Raw genomic sequence first — 21254 nt, 5'->3', positions numbered from 1 at the left:
ACCATACAAATCTTTTATTATCAAAATGGTCAAGTAAATGCAAACTTAGTAAAATAAGAAAAGAGTGATTGATGAATGTCTATAATGTTCAAAATACATACCTAAGTAACTAATAAGTTTTTCATTTTTCAACTTTCATCATTTCCTTTCTTTTTGATGTTTTTTTCTCTCGTTCCTAAACAATCCTACACTTTTCCCCTCCCTCAATGGCCACTTTCTTTGAATGGATTTTTCTTGTTTATGTAATGACTATTTGAAAATTACATAAATATATTTTTGACTTTGTGAACTTGCTAAACACAATAAGCCCTGATTTGAGAAAGACGGAGAACCCGTCGAAACATGTGTTATCACAGAGGGCACTGTTGTAATAATAAAAACCTCTGAAAACTACATTGGGAAACTGAGAAAGGAGTTATGTGATTTTTTCACTCTCAGAAAGACGTGGGCGCATGGGCTCAATGCTTAAGTAACTGCCAAATTTTTGTCGTTCAACTTAACGGAGTAGAGGACCCTAGTACTCCGTTGTTACTATTCCATGCAACCATTAAGACAATTCACACGAAAAGATATTCAAGAGCGCTGAGGTCCAACCAAAGGAATACCCACCCCAAAGGTTCCTCATTCTCTTGTCTAACACTTAAATTAGAGTCAGATGGTGATGGCTTATATTTTTTCGTGATGTGAATGGCTTTTGTGGTAGCTAGTCTTGACAGAGAGGGCCATGTGCTAGTCACTGATTGCATTAAGGGATTGTAATGAGACAACTGCTTCTGTTCATCTATGAAATATTTAATGAAGTCTGCATCCTCATCTACTTACTGTGCCTTAACTCCAATCTGCATGCTGCCCTTTTGAGCAGTGCAGTATATTCAAGATTGTCTTCTGTTGGGTAAGTAGCAATTTGGGGTTCTAGGTCTATAAGGTCAATTCTCTGGATTGTCAAAGTTGTCCTCATATATGGGGGTTTCATCATCTTGTCCTCTGTCATCCGTAGATATCTACCTTCTCTTTTATGTGGTCATCAAGTGGCTCTGTTTAACCAGTTTCTTGCTTGGGCAGTCACTGCAATGGGCGATTGTAGGTTGTATTCACAGAGCCTGCACTCCCTGTTCTCACGAAAGGTGGATATTTGCAACATGGTAGTGGTTGCTGGTCAGGCGCCTCTGTATTTAATCTGGAGGTCTAGATGGCTCCTCATCCAACTCATTTTCCACGATTTCCTGTAGTAATGTGGTGATCTCCAAGAGTCCCTTATCCTGGAGTGATGAGAGCAGGGTTGTACCTGCCTGTGTACCTTGCTGAGATAGTGGGCGACTTAGCAAATCCCACTGTTTGTTCTGGGAGGTCCCCTTATAAATATATTTTTACCATTTTCAAGGTCTGTCTGTGTGTTGATGTTATGGAGATTTTACAAGAGAAGGATCTGGGAACAACCCTGGTCCGACCTGTTGCTCACAGTATGTAAGTTAATAAACTGTCATCATATATGAGATGATTTGTTTCATTACACGGTTCAGCAATATATTCATTTACAAAATCCAAATGGGTAGAAAGCTCAGTACATATTTATTTCATCTTTTTGAAAAATGCAGTATGCAGCGCAGAAGCCAATGCATTTCGGAGTAGTCTCCATCTTCAGTGCTAACCACTAAGAGAATGACCAGTGTACAAAAAGTACATTTCTAAATTCATGTCTCAACTAAATCCATTCCTAAGCTATTGCATCAAGAGGTACCAAGGCTGTCTTACTTAGGCACTGGGATCCTTGTTCATGTTACTAATTGTATTAGAATGTTTGGGTAAATGGAGGCTGTTCTTTACAATTCATTAACTTTTATGCTGGCCTCACTGTGGTCCAAGTGTGTTTACAAGCAAATTTCGGGAAAATTATGAAGAATTACACTACATTTCCCATCTACCACCGTTGTATACGCTGTCCTATGTATTGGCACTTTACTTCCCAGCTACCTTTACTTCTACGGCCACCAATCAATGGCGGGCCGTTATGACATCACGTGACGCCAACACGATGATGTCATGCTGCCGACGCAGTGACATCACGTGGCATACAGCGCGCAGATAGTAAAGAAGATATGGCCAATGCTCCTCTATGGTCCAACTTCCCAATCTACTGACCCCACGCAGAGGCAGTATATAACTAAGGCGCTAGCTAATATATTGTATTCATCATCACTAGATGGATTAAACAGAGACACTCTCTGGGCTCAAATATCAACATTGTCATTTCTGCCCCCCCTTTCTTTTGGCACAGCGCCTTACAAGACCAACTGCATGGTGAGATTGCAAGACTCAGGGTAGATAGAGTTCTTACAGCATGTCTGTAACAATAATGCTAATCTTCTATATGGGTGTTTAGGCACCTACTTAACAAAAACATTTTCATGCATGTTTGTATTATATCTTTATCCTGATGATATTCATTGACTGCAGGTAAACAAACTGGTGCATTGAGTTTAACCAAAAGAGATTCCAATGACAATTATCCATTCTCTTTTTGTTTTGTCTTTTGTTTTTATTGTTCATGTTTCCTTGACTTCATCGTTTGTATTTGACATACATAATGCTTCAATTATTATTAATGTTGTTTTTTTTTGGCTGGGGGTTGTGTGTGATGAAATTCATGCATATGTGTAACACGCTATATTCTTTTGATGCACTTATTGTACACTGGTCATTCTATTAGTTGTTAGCCCTGAAGACGGAGACTACTCCGAAATGCATTGGCCTCTGCACTGCATTTTTCCAAAAGATGAAATAAATATGTACTGAGCTTTTTACCCATCTGAATTGTGTAAATGAATATATTGCCGAACTGAGTAATGAAACAAATCATCTCATATATGATGACAGTTTATTAATTTACATACTGTGAGCAACAGCTCGGACTAGGGTTGTTCCCTGATCCTTCTCTTGTGTAGTTTCGTCCAGGTGCTAGGGATTGGTTCTTCTGTTTCGCTCCAGAAATTTGCCTTCAATTAACACTTTAGACTTTTTTTTATAACTGATTACAATTATCTAAGAGATCGGTAGTGCCCACCTTCACCCCACTTTTAGATGTTAGGGAGATTTATAATTTGTATGCTTCATCCCCTCTCCTAGAGAGACCCCTAGCATTTTTGCTGGACATCTGGACCTTTTTCTTAAATCCTGAATGAGTGTATCTTTTTTCCATTCATTCATTCTTATGGGCTCTGTCTTTTGGAACTATATTCTTTGCATTTTACGTGTACTATGGAGTCTATTTTTCTCCATAGCTCTTTCAGGCATCTGTATTTTACTATTGCAGCACACAGCTCCTTATGGGCAGTGTTTCTGGAGACCCTTAGGGTCCTCCTTTCAGATTATTGTATTTATCCTAGTGTAGCTACAGTTCTTAAGGACAGAGATACTTAGACTATCAAGTTTTAGGAGAGATACTGAAAGGTTGGCACACATCACCTTACGTGGAGTGCCAAAGGGATACCTAGTAGCCCCCTTCTCTCTGCTCCTGTAACTTTTTAGTCACATAGACAATCTCCTAGTTATGGCTGGTGACAGTGGACGTGTTCTACCAACTATTGTGTAATGTTCATACCGCAGGCTATGTCCAAAAGTAGTGTGCAAGAGGGGCACCCAAGTACCAACTTGGGGCCTCCCTTCTTTTTTCTCCATTACTAGCATGTTTCTTCTTTGTTAGCCCTTCTATCATTCTGGGATCGGGAGGCCTATGTGTATGTTTTGCCCTTGGCGGCAACCCTTGAGTGTCCCCGCCTAAGCTTCAGTGTGTCTGGGCAGGCAGGAAGTGGGGGAGGAGTTTTCCACCTTTCTGTCCTTTGTCTGCCAGAGTGCCTGAATAGAAACAGCTACCACTGGTGGTCTGGCTGTCCTGATTGGACAGCCAAGAGCCCCTTTATGTAAATTGCTGAGAGAGACTGCAGAGGAGTGTGTAGTGGAACTGTATAAAAGGTGAGGCTCCTGTAGTGAAAAGCAAGTCGACCACTGGAAGCTGAAGTAACTGAAGAAGAAGACGACCAGAGACACCTGCAGATGCTTTGCTACACCGTGAAGCAACCACTGCTGTCCTGACCCAGATTTCAGTGCGATAGAGGAGCTCTTAAGAGGACAACTCCTTCCCTTTGGCTGGTGGGAACAACCAGTCCCAAGACGAACTTTGATTTGAGCCATCTCCCGAGGTCCTGTGAGTTTCCAGGGCTCCGGAACCCCAATACCAGGAGGCCTGCTGGCCATTTTGAGTGCATTGTCGTGAAACGGCCAAACCCGTCCAAATCTTTGCTGTGTCCTCAAGTACACTCCAGAAATCCTATCCAACTTGCCCAGACACCCTCATCAGAGTACAGGACTGAAGGAAGCAAAGAAGATTGACCGTGCAAATCGTGTCCTTTGTTGTTGCCAAAAAACTGCAGTGTGAGCGGAAAGTCGTACCAAGAATCCTCCATCGAGACTGCTGGGAAGAGATCCCATCCGATGTCCTGCCTTTCGTCATCAGACAAAGGAATCCGGAGGTCGGGTACAAATCTGCAACATCACCGAACATCCACCACAAACATTTTCTTCTAACCTAAGGTACAGTAGGGAAAAAGGCATTGCTTACACGATTCCAGAAAGTCGCTACAGAGCATTGGAGTGCACGTAAAGGTGTCCAGGGCAACCCTCCTTAACTCCGACACAAGCCACTGCTTTTGTCCCTTTCGAGTCCTTTAACAGGGTCTCCAACGTTGGTTAAACCTTCTTGTATCTTCCTTCCTAGAGACTAGAAAGTATCCACAGGAACCTTTGATTTCTGCTGCTTTGCAAGACTTTAAGCCACTACGAACTGCCTTTTAGCTAGGGATGCGTTTTTGACTTTCAAAGACTTTCTGTGCCGCAAAACTGCCTCTAGAACCTGAAGCTCTGCTAGGATAACACTAACCAACTGTTTTCCTCCCCAAAATCACTATCTTATATGTGTATGCAGATTAAATACAATTATCGTATTACTTTGTGGGAGCACATTATTAGCGATGGAACTGTCAAACTCCTGTAACAATTGTATGCGTTCAGCAATTACCAACCAAGAAATGATGCTTTGAAAGTATTGAAACGTATACCTGTGTGTTGGTTTATTGTGCCAAGTATTTAACATTGACTTGTGTAAATATAGAAAATCTATACTTTAATATACATTAATCTGTGTTTCTTTGATGTGCATTACTGATTGGGTTCAGTGTACTTACCTACAGCTCAATCTTCCTCTTAAGATAAGCCCGACTGCTCTGCCACCCTACCAAGGTCCTTGATTAGTACATTATAAGTTACTCACCCTAGTGACGAACGTATTCCTAGTCCATAGTCCTCTTTCCTCCTTACTGTATGGGCGTCCCTCGCTAGGGACGGGTGACAATCTTTTTCACCAGAAATAATCTTCTTCCCCTTTAAATTGAAAGCGCTGCCCTGGGAGCATGCACTCCCCTTGACTCCGCCCACCGGCGCCACTCCTCAGTCACCATTGACGTGTCGACAATATTACCATTGCCTAATGACAACAGTTTTATTAGGTGGGAGGATGATGGGACATATGGAGGAAAGGGGACTAGGAGTACATTAGTCACTAGGGTGAGTAACTTATAATTACTCCTACGTCCCGTCCCCTTTCCTCCATACCGTATGGGCGATTACAACTGAATGTAGCCCCACAGTGGAGAAGTGACTCTCTTAAGAAAGCAAGTTCCTTCATACTGCCTGCACAAATGTCGCTTCTGACCTGGAGCCGGCATCCAAATAGTAGTGCTTGCAGAAGGCCGAAGAAGAGGCCCATTTGCCCGCCCTGCTGATGACCTGCCACGGAACGGGTCTCTGGAATGCGACTGCTGTGGCCTTGGCCCTGATAGCGTGGTCATGCATATTTGCCAGAAGCGGCTTGTGCTTCCCCTTATAGACCTCATTAATGGCTGCAACCATCCACCTTGCTATGGAGGCCTTAGAAGCCCAATATCCTGGCCTTGACCCACCGAAGGTGACAAAGAAAGCCTCAGATTTGCGGAATCTCTTGGTTCTATCAAGGTAGAATTTTAAGCGTGCCTGACATCTAAACAGTGCAGGACCCAATGAGCATCGTCCTTGGGGTCAGCAAAAAAAAGCGGGTAGCACCATCACCTCGTTTAGGTCGAACAAAGAGACTATGGGCCTCATTACGACCCTGGCGGTAAGTACCGAACATTACCGCCATGGCGTAATCAACGTTTACGCCATGGGTCGATGGCGTAAAGTGCGGCATATTCCGACCCATCGGGCACGTGCATTACGCCATGGCGTTAATGTAAAGTACGGCATGGCGTAAATGGGGCAAAAACGGCCCTTACCGCCATCGCACGCCGCGCAAGGAGCACTACCGCCACACACACCAGAGCGGCGACCGCAATTAGCGGTCACCGCAATTAGCGGTCACCGTAAATAGGCGGAACCGGAAATAGGCGGAACCGGAAATAGCGTCATCGCGGCGGAACGGGAAACTGCACGACGGCCATCTTGAAAAACACAATCCATTGCCATCCTCCACAACCATACCTGATCCAACCCTGACACCTATCCACACCCAACACCCACCCAATTAGCCAAGTAAAAATGCCCAAATCTGTTAAAAAAGCATGTGACCGGCAGCGCCAAGACCGTTTCTCAGGGGAGGAACTAACCATGCTCGCAGAGACTCTGCAAGAAAATGCTGCAGCTGTATTTTCCGCGCAGATGACAAGGCCGGCAATAGCGAAAAAGAAGGCCATATGGGCCCTAGTGGCACAGCGTGTGAGTGCAGTGGGGGCCGTACCCCGCACTGCCCAGCAGTGCAGAAAGCGCTGGGACGACTTGAGGCTCCGTGTCCAAAGCATCCTCTCAGCTAACCGGAACCTAGCCACGTCAACTGGGGGTGGATCCTATTCGCCCATAAAGCTGCAAGCATGGGAGGAAATATGTGCATCTACCATCGGGATGGAGAGCATCCATGGTGTCGGAGGGATGGAGAGAGGAGCGCCGACCTCAGGAGATGCAGGTAGGTGGCCAGAGCAAGCCATGCTAAACTCAACAAAGTCCCATCATGTGAATTACCATGTAGCCCCATAGTGCATATGCAACACATTGGCAGGTGTATGTCCACAGACACATCCAGACTCCACCCTGTACACATGCAGCATGCACACCCTAACTGCTGGCACACACATACCACCATGCTACCTCCACACAAAAGGCACAAAACCTGTATGCCCCTGCCTGAAATGTGCTGCATGTACCCACTGTATAGATGTCATCCCTCACAATGCACGGCCAATGTCCGCGGACCCATCAATAACACTATCCCTCCTTTGCTCCACCACAGGATCTGACACAGACCTGCAGGAAGAGGACAACACTGCATCCAGATCCACCAAGAGGGCCAGGCCACAGGCATCCACCTCAGCCGTCCTGAAGGAAACACACCAGCAGCCACAAACCCTGCCTGGGGAAGAGGACAGGCAAGTGCCAGCCCCCACAACAGCAAACACAGACCCAGCAGCAGCACCGCACATGTCACTAGTCGTGCCCACTGAAGGGACAGGCTCTGCTGCAAGCAGCACCCTCAGTGAAATCGCTGCCATAGCGGCAACCTCCGACAGTGAGGCAGGCAGCATCGAGGTCATCGATGAGGGAAGGCCCACTGCCCAGCCACATTCCCCCTGCACATCCCTAAGCCCCCTGCAGGCGGATGCCACACAGGGGCAGTCGGAGGCCGAGGATTGGCCAGCCACCCCATCCCCCCAGCCTGAGGTGAGCAGCCCAATGGATATGCAAATGCCACTGGGCATGGGCCAGTGGAACCAGCAGACACTTGAGGATATAGTTACCCGCCAGCAGCAGCTATCCGCCCTCCTCAACGAACATGTTGCACAGTGTGGGGTGCCAAGGGATGGCATGGAGAGTTTGGCAGACCGAGTCACAGCTACCATAGAGTCCTCCACAAAGGACATATGCACGGAACTCGCGGCTGTGCGCAATGTCCTCACAGAACTTGTCCAGACCATCAGGGACATGCGTCCAGATGTGCAGGCCGGACCGTCCTCATCAGCCAGCTCGGCACAGAGCAGCCCCATCCGCAGATCAGGGCGCAATCTACGCAGCACGGGCAGGGGTGCCCCGGGGGCCAGGGGAGGGGATCCACATTAGTGGCTTGACAGTCGAGCAGGACTACTGCACACCCTGCTGCACAGACACTACCGCACCTTCGTAGGGATTCCAGGGTGGAGGGGGGAGGGGGTGTGTTGGGGTGTTCAGGGGGGAGGGGGGAGGGGGTGTGTTGGGGTGTTCAGGGTGGAGGGGGGAGGGGGTGTGTTGGGGTGTTCAGGGGGGAGGGGGGAGGGATTGTGTTGGGGTGTTCAGGGGGGAGGGGGGAGGGGGTGTGTTGGGGTGTTCAGGGGGAGGGGGGAGGGGGTGTGTCACGACGTTTCATAGTTTGAATACACTTTTTTCTTTCCCAAAATGAAATGTGTGGACATTTTCATTGCATATGTGTGCTTTATTGGTGTACAGTCCACAGTGTGCATGTCCCAGAGACACACAGTGCCCCAGGTGCAGTCTCCATGTGATTCACACCAGCCGTGTGTGCTAGAAGCAGAGGTCGATGATACTTTGGCGCATTGCACACCCCTCCTGTGCGTCGCCTCTTCCATGGGGTGCTGCCCCATCGGCACCCTCCTCATCCTCATCGTCAGGTGGTTGCAGTCCTGCGTCAGGGGCACATTCCGTCTGACGCACATATTGTGTAGCATGACACATGCCATGACGATCTTTGCCACCTTCTCATGGTGGTACAGGAGTGCCCCACCAGACCTGCTGAGGCTTCGGAACCGTGCCTTCAATAGGCCGAATGTCTGCTCTATGACCACACGGGTACGTGTATGTGCACGGTTGAAGTCCTCCTCGTGCTGGTTCTGCGGGTTCCGGACTGGTGTAAGGAGCCACCTCTTCAGGGGATAGCCTGCATCACCTGTATGTAGACAAGAATGTATGTGTCAGTCATGTCGTCTGATCAAGAACATGATGTGCCACAATGGCTTGCATCCAACTGTTACTTTGGCTCACTTCTACATGCACTAATTGATTCACACAATGCAACCAGTATATGCTCATGGCTCCCATGGCCTGTTTTGCATGCCATCACCCAATGTATGCAGAGGGGTTGAGTGCATTGTGAGTGGCCATCCTCTGTCTCCGTTCTCTGTGTTGCTCACAGCCAGGTGGAGTATGCATCATTCCCCCCCCCTTCAGCCAGGTGGAGTATGCATCATTCCCCCCCCCTTCAGCCAGGTGGAGTATGCATCATTCCCCCCCCCCCTTCAGCCAGGTGGAGTATGCATCATTCCCCCCCCCCTTCAGCCAGGTGGAGTATGCATCACCCCCCCCCCCCCTTCAGCCAGGTGGAGTATGCATCGGTACGTCATTCACCTTCCCACTTCCATGACATTGGACTCACCGAGTAGCCAGGATCTTGGGCCTGCATGTCGCTCCATGTAGCGTGGTATTGTGGAGTTCCTCAGGACCATAGAATCATGGGTTGATCCGGGGAATCGGGCACAACAATGTGTGATGATCTTGTTGGAGTCACAGACCATTTGCACGTTGATTGAGTGGAACTGTTTCCGGTTGCGGTACGGTACCTCCATGGCACGTGGAACCACCAATTCCACATGGGTGCAGTCGATGGCACCAATGCAACCGGGTATGCCGGCTAGTGCATGGAAACCCACTTTGGTGTTTGCAATGTCCTGGGCAGTCCGTGGTAATGAGATGTGGTTGTCTGTGTGCTTGAGGAGGGCATCGAGCACTTGGATGAGTGTTCGTGAGAATAATGGTTGTGAAATGCCATGCAAGTGCCCCACTGTGTGCTGGTAGGTGCCTGTGGCCAGGAAGTGGAGTACAGACACTACCTTCAGTAGGGGGGGGATGGCGGTTGGAGTTTCTATCATGCTGACGATGTCGTTGTGTATCATGTCTACGATGGCGGTGATGGTGTCCCGGTCCATACGGTACAGGGTGTGGATCTGCTCAGCAGTGAGGTTGAATGGATTGGCTCTGATGCGTGGGATTGGGGGCTGCCTGCGTGGTGGCACTGGCTGTGCTGGTGGGGCTTGCTGGGCCTGCCTTGCCCTCCTTCTCCTCCTGCGTCTCCTCTGTGCAGCCTGTTGTTGTTGTTGTAGTAGCACTTGCATTGCTATCAGGTCCTCCAGCCCCAACATTGCTAGTCGTATTGGTATCATTGTGGAGTGTGACTGGGTGTGGGAAGGGGTGGGGTGTGCTCTTTTTGTACTTCCTGAGTCTGTATTGGCTTCACCTGTGCTGTTTCTGTGCACCTGTGGCAGCTGCATTCACTTTACATGGCCCTTTACGGTTGGTTCGCGATGGCGTAATTAGCACCATGGCGGTAAGGTTCTTAACGGGCTGGGTGATGGCGTTAGGTGCATGTCCGCTTGGGTCGGCATTTGCGTACCTTTCCGCCATGGCGCTAAGTACGGTGTGGCCGGTCGCGTGCGCGCACCCTTAGCGCAGTTAGCGGTGGCGTTAACTACGATGCCGCTAATGGCATTGTAGTTAACGGTCACGGGTCATGATCGGACCTGGCGGAAAACGATGGCGGTAACCATTTACCGCCATCGTTTTTCACTTAGCGCCAGGGTCATAATGAGGCCCTATGTTTGGCAAGAATGTGGGATGTGTTCTAAGGACCACCTTGTACCTACGAAATGTAGTGTAAGACTCAGAAGCCACAAGAGTTTGGATCTCGCTGACCCGGCGCGCAGATGTAAGACCCACCAAGAGGACTGTCTTAATGGTGACCAGCCTGATGTCCGCGGACATCATTGGCTCAAAGGGTTTATGCGCCACGGAACCTAACACGATGTTGAGGTCCCACACAGGGTGTGGCTTCTTGATAGGTAGGTAGACTCTGGTGAGGCCCGCCAAATGACTTTTAACCACCGGGTTAGAGGAAGAAAAAATGTCCTCCTCCGAGTTGCGGTTGGCTCCGATGTCCACCAGATTTGCACCCTGAGTGGGCGAGGTGTGCAGTGAAGGATAGCACGTCGTCCAGCCTGCAAGTAAGAAGATCGACCTCCTTAGACTCAGCCCAGTGACAACACCTAGACCACTTACGTTTGTACTGGCTCCTAGTAGCATTGCTCCTAGACCCCTGTATGATGTCTACGTTAGCCTGCGACAGATGCAGATCCTCCAAAGTGACCGGTTCAGGAACCATGCTGCAAGGGCTAACTTCTGGGTGACTGGGTGGTTGACCCTGCCTCTCTGATGTGATAGCAGATACGCTGGGCCCAATGGAAGGTGAATCGGAGGCTGATCCGACAGGCTGAGCAGCTCCGAGAACCATGGACTCGCTGGCCACCACAGAGCTATCAGAATGATGCTGAGGTGTCAGGACTCCCTTATCTTGCAGATCACCCTGTGCAACAGGGGAGTGGACGGAAATGCATATGCGTTCATGCTATTCCATTGTAAGGTGTCGCCCAGGGAGCCTAGGCCCTATCCCTGCCAGGACGCACACTGAGGGCACTTCCTGTTGTACCAGGTGGTAAAGAGATCCACCTGGGGCTGCCCCCATCTGCTGAAGATCCCCTGAAGGATTTGATCGTTCAATTGCCATTCGTAATTGTCCGCACCCAACCTGCTGAGTCTGTCCGCCTCAAGGTTGGACTCCCCCAGGAAGTGGATAGCCTTCAAGTGACTGTTTTTCTCCAGAGCCCACTCTCACATGCTGATGGCCAGGCTGCATGGTGGGTGGGAGGGGGGAGAAACCTGGTGCCACCCTGCTTGTTGGTGTAATACATGCTGGTGAATTGTCAGTTTGAATGAGGATCGATCTTGCCACTAATAAGCGACAAGAAGGCTTTGAGAGTGAGCCAGATCGCCTTGAGCTGTAGCCAATAGATATGGGCCTCCTGTTCTTGCAAAGACCAAACTCCCTGGACGCTGTGGTTGTCCAGGGTAGCCCCTCAGCCCTCCAAGGAGAAATCTGTGGGGATGGTAAGCTGTGGTGCTGATTGCCGGAATGGCCTGCCTATCCGCAAGTTTCAGTCCGTGCTCCACCAGACGAGGTCCTGGCGGAGAAAGTGAGGAATGCTGAGGAGTTCCGCCTGGAACCCTGCTCCTGACTCCATGAGGCTGCGAAGTGCAGCTGTAATCTTCTCTTCTCATTTTGAGCCTTGTGTAAGGCACTGCCAGTAGAAATGCTGCCATGATACCCAAGAGGTGCTGGTACCACCATACTGAGGTCACCTCTCTGCTAAGAAAATTACACTTAGCCGTCTTGATGACTGATCTTGTCCTCTGAGGGAAAAACTCTCTGGGAGCATGTGTCCCAGATGAGGCCCAGGAAGGCCAGACTCTGCATCGGTTGCAGCTGTGACTTCTTGAGATTGATGGAAAATCCCACTGCGTGTAGCGTATTCTTGAGGGCGCAGGCGGTGTGATGGACTGACTCTAGGGATCTCGCCCTGACGAGCCTGTCGTCTAGGTACGTGTAGACATGGTGACCTTGGGCCCTGAGAAGGGTTGCAACTGCATTCATAAGCCTGGTAAAGACCCTGGGGGCAGAATTGAGGCCAAAGGGTAGAACCTTGTATTGGAAATGGAAGCCCATGATCCTCAGGAAGGACCGATAAGGCTGCCAAATTGGGACGTATAGGTACGCGTCATTCAGATTCAGGGAGCACATCCAGTCTTCCTTGCACAGTGTCTCTGCAATAAGCGCTGGGGTAACCATCTTGAACCTTTGAAGGGGGAGGGAAAGGTTCAGGTTGGAAAGGTCCAACACAACTCTCAGGCCAGCCTGGTTCTTCTTGTGTATGACGAAAATCCTGGAGTAGAAGCCCATACTCTGCTGGGAGGCTGGGACTTCTTCCACTGGCTCTCTAGAAGCGATCAAATTTACGCCAACAGAGTTGTTGTCCCAATCTGAGGGAGTGGAGGGGAGGAGAGAGGAGAGGGAGGAACCGGCAGGCGGTAGTCCTTGGACTCTACAGATAGAATCCAGGGGTCTGCGAACCTCACGCGCTGTCAGGGTTCCGTTTGATTCCTCTTTTTCTTGTCATGGACTTGGTACACACAGGAGGAAACATTCCTGATCCCCCAGTAGGTTCATTAGTATACGTTTGAATTCGGGATTCACATTAAACCCTCAGAACCTTTGTTCATCCAGGAGTACGCGTTCCTTCAGAGAACGCTATGGGTTGCCCTGGAAATGCTGGCACCCATTGCATGCACGTAGGCGTACAAGTCTACGGCAGCACGTTGTGCGTGCAGTCAGCTGAGCTGTATATTAACCCCGCCCCCACTGCACAGCGCTGCTTCCGAATTTGTAATTTATAAGCTTTGTATATTGTTACCTTGTTATCCTGATCTTCGATCCCCTGGTCTGTTCTTTGACTTCCTTCGCCTTGTCCCTTGTCATTGCTTACTTGGTATCTGTTGTCATCTCGGAACGTCTACGGACTGCATTCGCCACATCCTTTCACGTTTTACCTGCCTGCTGCCAAACCGGAACATTATTTGGACTGCATTCACCTCAACCTTTCACGTCTTACTTGCCTGTTGCCAAACCGGAACGTTAATTGGACTGCATTCGCCTCATCCTTCCACGTCTTACCTGCCTGCTGCCAAACCGGAACGTTACTGGATCGTCTCTCTTCAATTGGTTGCATTTCGTTAGTCTTTGGTGATCCCGGAACACTGTGTGGACTCCCAATCTCCAAACCATTGTCACGTCTTCCTTCTTTTTTTGGTCCAAAGACTCTAAAGAACTTAAAGGACATTAGCGCAATGGCGCAAGGATCAAAGACTTGTTTAGGCGTCCTCCTGCCGGCGGGAATAGGAAACAAGACTGTGTTCCCAGGACTACCACTTCAGTACAGCAATCTCCTCTTCAGAATTCCTCCAGAACAATCATAGGTAAGCACACTACTGCCTGGTTCTTCCTTTTCTTACTACCTTGTACTAATAGTAATAGCTACCTCTCTTGTTACAGGATACTCACCCATATAGCTTGGAACTTATCAGTCCCAGCCACCATCCTTGCTTGTGAGTATCTGCTCATAATCTTGCCTATTTATTTCGTTGTCTTGAGTCATATTGTAATACTTGGTTACTTTCTCTTGCAGCCAGCTGTCTGGGTACAAGGGTATAGCAAATATTTCAGGCAATACTCACCTCAATCTGTCCTTTTGTACTCTTGAGGGGTATATTATCAGAAAGACTCAATTGCCTCACGTGTCAAGCCACCACATCTGGATTTAGTCCTTGGGCCCTAACATGCGCCAATACTGTGCGTGCAGAGTAAGTAAGTCTCTCTCTCTTTGCTTCTGCCAGCACCGCCTTGAAGCACGCCTGACTGTGCACCAGAAGTTCCGTATGGAAGTCGGCTATTTCCTGCCAGAGGCTCTGGTTAATGGCTGTGAGCATGGCGTCTGCGTTAGACTGACAAAGGTGCAACAAAGCATAGGAGTAGATCTTCTTTCCATTCTCCTCCTTTTCTAGCAGTGCTGAGGATGAAAGTGGCCTAGGAAGACTGAGGCTTAGAGTAGATGGAGGCCACAGCAATCACTGAAGAGTGTGGTTGAGGGTGTGCCGATTGCAAGAGTATATCCCCCTCCAATTGCCTGTACTTAGCGCTGAGACGACGATTGGTGGGCTGAGCCTGTAGAGGAGGTCCCAAATACAGCCCACACTCCAACCGCCCATTTTGAAGTACCAGGAACATTCACCCCGAAATATGTGACGTATGATGAGGAAATAAACCAACAGAGAGCCGCAGTGGGACTCTGCCCAGTGCCCATCAGAATGCCTGTTGAAGTACCAGTACCAAGGAAACCATGGACAGTAAGGTATCCATTGAGGAAACCCTACCAACAAATGAAACAAAATGAAGATCATCTAAATACAGACCTTGAAGAAACCAAAAAGGTCTTAATGAAAGATAAATGGTGATGTCATGAGAACCCGGAGTGACTCACATATAGAAGAAATGACGACCAGAGAATGACGTAAAGAGACGAAACGCCATGAACAACGATATTGTGTACCTAGAGTGAAAGGACGATGTCAAATGTAAGAAGCATAAGATGTAAGCATGACAAAGATATTCGACCAGTTTACACATGTCCATATTCTTGGAACCGCAAGAAAGCTAAGAAAACCGTGCGGCTGGCTATGCTTAGTAGAAAGACAGTGCAACAAGCGCCACCATACATAATATACCTCAAAAGAAATACGTTTTATAAGTATACTTCCACTTTGCACAATAAGCAGAATTAACCAATGTTACTAAAGGCCACACAAGGAAAGCTTCATATTTAGCAAAATCAAGAAGAAGTGGCTGAAACGAAACTCAGCAGAGGCACTTGTGTCAGGAAAGCCAAGGTTGTATCAGTAGAAGAGACGAAGAGTAGCTACAATTAATTGAAACTAAGAACAGAATATCCTGCTTCCAAAAGGTCAAGATAAGAAGACGAAGACAAGTGGTGGGTGCAACGAAAATCAAATACACAAATTATGTGTAAAAGAGGCAAATTCACGGTGCCTGAATCACGTGAGCAGCCAAGCGAGAAGAAGCGCTACTTTCACACCTACGCATAGCAGCAGGCCAGGCGAAGATATCAGAACTTTTCCAGACAGGAGATGCAGTCTCGAGGCCAACCACAGTGAAATAATTGACACATAGATACTAAAGTGATCGATTGTAACAATAATTGGAGGAAGGCCAGGGAGCCAAGGGGTACCCCGCACCTGGACGATCATTCTGTGTGCTGCTAAGCAAAGTGGAAAAGTATGAATGGGGTTGGTGCCAACCCAATCACAATGGACCAAGTAATCTAGGGTCCTATGGTTTGTAGAACCAATAGGACGTTGTACTTTTAGTGATGTCTGCAGTAGCCATTTTGAAGGAAGGGCTTAGATGCCCCACCTGACAGTGTTTACCCAATCCACTCACTGTTACCATGTACAGATATAGTACCTATATTAAAGTTACCTTTCCTGATCCAATAGAATTGCATGCCAACGTTTAAGCATTACATGTCAATGATGACGAGTTTTCAGTATAAATGTTATGATTTTTATGAAGTTCGTTGGAGTTGAAGCGAGAAGGAAGATTACGCCACTGCTGATATTCTTAACTCCCGGTTTTTTGTACTCGTCATTAAATGGACTCCCTTTGCCAAACCGTTAAGTTGTCAATATTGATTTGGTGTTGGAGTATTAATCTGCACACCCATCCATCTCAAGGTTGCTGCTATCTTGTCTTAAAGTGCTTCTGGGCAAACCCAGACTCTATGGGCCGGTTGGGGGTCCCGGAGCACAAGCCGAATAGGGTTTAAACCATCCTTTCTTGGCCAAAGTGACAACGTCCTTCTGCATCAGAATCCCCGTTCTAGCTGCAAGGCGTAGAGTGAGGACTTCGGCCAGGACCCCTGCCTCAGGCTTTTCATCCTCGGGTTGTGGAAGACGGTGTGTCAGGGTCCTCTTCCTCATCAGTGACCACCAGGGTGTCCGGTTGGTCAGGGACAGGTGGAGGAGTACTGGGCGCCACAGGTTGAGGTGTGGCGATCGGGGCCGGAGGCTGGTATGGAACCACCTATAGAGCAGGGGGAAGAGGAACCAGAACAACGGGGGCCAGCGCGGGCAGCAGAGGCTGCGCAGGGGCCTCAGGTGCTGGAGCCATAGGAGGAATGACTATGGGCGCACGCGGCAGGACAGGAGGAAGCATGTCCCTGATCACATCCCAATGGATGTTGCCCATCTGAGGGGATCTCATAAGCATGAGGAATTTTTCAAAGAATCTGTCCTCACAGGCCGGTGGGGCGCTAGTTGACGTAGGAGTAGGGTCCTGAGGTTGCTGAGGTCTGGGCGTACTCTGCCTTGTTGCCTGCAGGGTGTAGCTCTCCTGCCACGTTAAAGGATATGCAGTAGGCCACATACCTGGTGAAGATCAGTCACACCATGAAACTTGTTCCCCCACCTGCTCCACACCAGGGGGCGGTATCGGACGAGCAGACATTTTGTCTGGCACGGCGGCCATCTTGTCAGGTTGCATGCCACGTGCCTGCGCTGTGGTGCTTGCCACTCTGGGCACAGCCTCCTCCAGGACTCTTAGCGGTGGAGCTTGACGCCTACCCTGCACCTCAGGATGAGGCCTGGTAGGCATTGTGCCTGCAGCTGTGTGACCCGTAGTTCTGTGTGAAGGTGCCCCCTCAGACATTTGTCCAGTAGTTGGGCGTAGCCCTCAGGTGAACACTCGGTAAAAACTTTGCGCCCCTCAGCAACATCCCCAGTAGCATCTAGTGACCCCCTCAGCCGGGCGGACGGTAGCTGAAGCAGCCTCGGTACCCATGCTAGTGGTAGAACCTGAACAGTCCCTCCCACTCTGGCATTTCCTTGGGAAGGAGTTACCTTTGCAGGGTGCAGAAGAAAAAAGCGGCCCTACCTTGGGCCTTGACTTGTGCTTGACTTCAAGTCCTCTGGAGGCGATCGTTCAAAGAGCTCCCTCCAGCAAGCTAACCTGTTCTTCAAAGCACATGGTGTAAGTGCGCCACACATGGTACAAGCCTCCGAGCCGTGATCGGGGCCAAGGCAGCAGAAGCAAAGAGTGTGGGGGTCGGATGTAGGGAAGAGCCCTTCACAGGCTGGACACCTGCTGAAGCCAAAAGACGTTGACATGCGCCAGGGAGGAGCGTGGCGCCAGGGAGGAGTGTGACACCAGAGGACCGAGTACCTGATTAAAGACAAAAGACAGTATCCGGTGAAGAACCTGTGGAATTACAAGGCTGAAGCCAAACCCAGGAGCACTGGTGAAAGCGGTCCATTTCCGTTAACGTGGAAAAGAGGACTGAGGAGTGGCGCCGGTGGGCAGAGTCAGGGGAGCGCATGCTTCCAGGGCCGCGTCCCTGCATGCCACTAAATTTAAAGGGGAATACGATTTATTTCTGGTGAAAAAGGTTCTGTCTCCCATCCTTAGCGAGGGACGCCCATAAAGTATGGCGGAAAGGGGACGGGACGTAGGAGTAAGACTGATACTAAGAGTTGGGGGATCTACAAACCGCAGGGATAGCTTACTAAATATTTAGCAGTCTCATTGTAGCAGGTGTTCTCTCCATGGACATACTCAACACGGATCCTTTAGAGCAGAGGCCAGCTGAGGTTTTTCCATTTTGAGCCCCGCTGCTATGGGTCGATATCTACTTCAGGTCTCCATAACCTCTTTTGAGGTGGAGGCTTTGGTCTGCGGCGACCAGCCTGCCTAGTGTAGGTCATCCTGTGCTAAACCATGCAACCAACCAATGGTGGGTGGAGGGGCTAACAATCTGTAGCAGAAGATACACGAGGGATCATTGGCATCTGTAGTCTAGGGATAGTGTAATAAACACCCCTGTCAACACCCTTTTCCAAAGTTTAATACTCCACACCAGCCACTTGATGGCAGCCTAGTTAAGCAGATTCAGAAGTCTCAGAAAGGATATATATGACAGACATTACCTTCCAGTAATCTTCTTTCTGATGCTTGTATCTGCTTACATTCAGATGCTTTGCACTTGTCAAGGTCCTCCAACCTGGGGATGCATGACGTGGAACTGTGAGTGTAATAAATAAGATGACTAATCTCATGGAACATGCTGTTTGTGATACCTTCAACTCTTAGTGTGGGGAGGATGGGCAGGCACATGTGCATTTACGCAGAAACAATTATCAGAAAGACAACTATTGGAAGGTAATGTTTGTCTTATGAGGCTTGTGGATCTACTTAGAATCGCATGTGTGACTAGCAAGCAGTACCTGAAAGTGGCGGCGGGTAAACTGAAGGAACTGAAACAAATGTTTCAATACTGCTTGTCCCATCATTTCTTGGCTTGAGTCAACACAATAATGCTGTGTGAAAGTGTGAACCGAACTCCATGTAGCTGCTTTACAGATAGCGTCCAATGGTACATTTGCAATGAAAGCCATGGTAGCCCAGTGCTACGTTTGGAGTGTGCACTAAGTGTTTTGTTTGATAGGCTATAATACCTCAACAATCCACCTAGAAATGGTAGCCTTTGAGACAGGGCCCCTTCTCTTCCAGTTGTCAGAGAAACAAACAACTGATCTGTTTTCTTAATGGTTTTGTCTTATTAAGGTAGTACATGAAAGCTCTACATACAGCTAGTGTTTGAAGAGCTCTTCTCCTGAATTCTGAGGGTTTTGAAATAGCGTTGGCAATTCAATGGATTGGTTTACATGAAATGTAGATATGTATTTTGAAGAAACATGTGGGTGTGTTCTTAAGTTCCTTGTTTTTATGTACTGTTACAAAGCGCTCAGTTACCAAGCTTGAAGCATGCTGATGGCTATAAGAAAAGCCATCTTGTAGGTGAGGTCTTTAAAGGGATGCTTTGTGCATGGGTTCAAAAGGAGAACTCATGAGCTTGCTTAGCACCACATTTAAAACCCATACTGGCAGTGGGTTAGCAACCAGCGGATGTCACCTTTTTACTCTTCCCATGAAGGCTTTAACAATCTGAATTTTACACCAGGAAACCTTGTTTTGGGCTGTTGGGTGTGCAGATAGTGCAGCTAAATACACCTTTTAATGAATTATAGACCTGCCCTTTATCCTGCAAATGCAACAGATAATGCACAAAACGTGATGGTGAACATACACTTTCTACACCACACAACCAACCTTTTCCACTTATTAGCATTGTCTAGTGTTAGGCTTATGGGCTTACCTCAAAATGTGTATTCATCTGATAGGTAAATTGAGGTGTCCAAGCTCTGACCTCAAGAGCCAAGCTGCTAGGTTAGTTGTGTGAGGCTGTGGGTGAAGAATTAGACCCTGACACTGTGACAACATGTTGACACAGTAGGAGTAAATGTTATTGGTGGGCACAGGGGCATCTCAAGGAGGTGAGAGAACAGGGCTTGATGCACCCACATTGGTGCTATGGGAATCGCTGTTAAATGTGCCTGGTGAATTTTGTGGATAGCTTTTTTTCAAGAGTGGGGTCAATAGAACAGCATACGCCTATATCCTGGACTAATTTATCCATAGTGCATTCCTCAGGGACCCTCTTGTGGGAATCTGGAGGCCTAATTTTGAAATGTGGCATTTTTATGCTGTTGCAAAAAGACCTGTCTGTTTGCCCCCATTCTGTACAAATGTGCTTGAGAATGTCCATATGTAACTCCCATTCATGTTCTAGGGTCTGAGATCTGCTTAGGGGTCTCCTAAGCAATTGTGTTCTCCTGGAACGTGTTGGACCAGGAGATGTATCCCTCTCCGGAGACACCCTTTCCATATCTTTTGAGCTAGCACGGACAACCTTGGGATCTGTGTTGCACCCTTCTTGTTTATGTAAAACATGGCTGTTGTGCAGTCTGTTGTAATTAACACATGTTCCCCTCCATCTGTTGTTGGAATGCATGAAGTGCTCTTTAAACTGCTAAAAGTGTCAGAGGATATATGTGCTGTTTTGCTAGTGGGAGAGACCATGTCCCCTGCACTGATCGGAGTAGGCAACGGGCTCCCCCACCCTGTTAGTGATGCAAACATTGTGATCCTGAAGTGAATTAGCGAGTTGACATATGGTTTTCCTTTTAACATGATTTCTCTTGTTCACCATTTTAAGGCCAAGACTAATGTGTGCAAAACTTTCACTAGATTTCCCAATTCCACTCTGAGACCATGGTTTCGCTAGTCACTCTTGTAATGGATGCATGTTTAGCCTGGTGTGTCGTACAACGAAGATATACAATGCCATCATGCCAAGCAGACGCCTTTCTTTTCCGACTGTTATCTATTGACCGCCCACATAACAGTGGATTTGTTTTAGAAGATTTTGTACCCTCTCGTTGGAGGGGTACACTTGAGTGGCATTTGTGTTGCTAATAGTCCCCCAAAATTGTTTCCGCTGGCTGGGTTCTATACTGAATTTCAGAGTCGGCACTGAGTCTTAGGAGAGGCGGAGGTGCCTATTACTATCAGTGAGTGTGTGCTGCTGGAAATCTTTCTGCCAGTTCTAATGCTAAGGAGGAGGTGTGTCATTAAAAACACCAACATTCTGTGGAGGGCGTGGAGTCGGCACTGAGTCTTAGGAGGCACAGACTCAGACCCAGGCTCCCCTGACATCCCCATAGACATTGTCAATAAGGAACTTACTACTCTGCCACGAGCCAATAGAATCAAGAGAACG

This window comes from Ambystoma mexicanum, chromosome 11 (assembly GCF_040938575.1).
Source record: "Ambystoma mexicanum isolate Mex_15411 chromosome 11, UKY_AmexF1_1, whole genome shotgun sequence".
In the NCBI taxonomy this organism is placed as follows: Eukaryota; Metazoa; Chordata; class Amphibia; order Caudata; family Ambystomatidae; genus Ambystoma; species Ambystoma mexicanum.
This window is presented reverse-complemented; position numbering follows the sequence as displayed.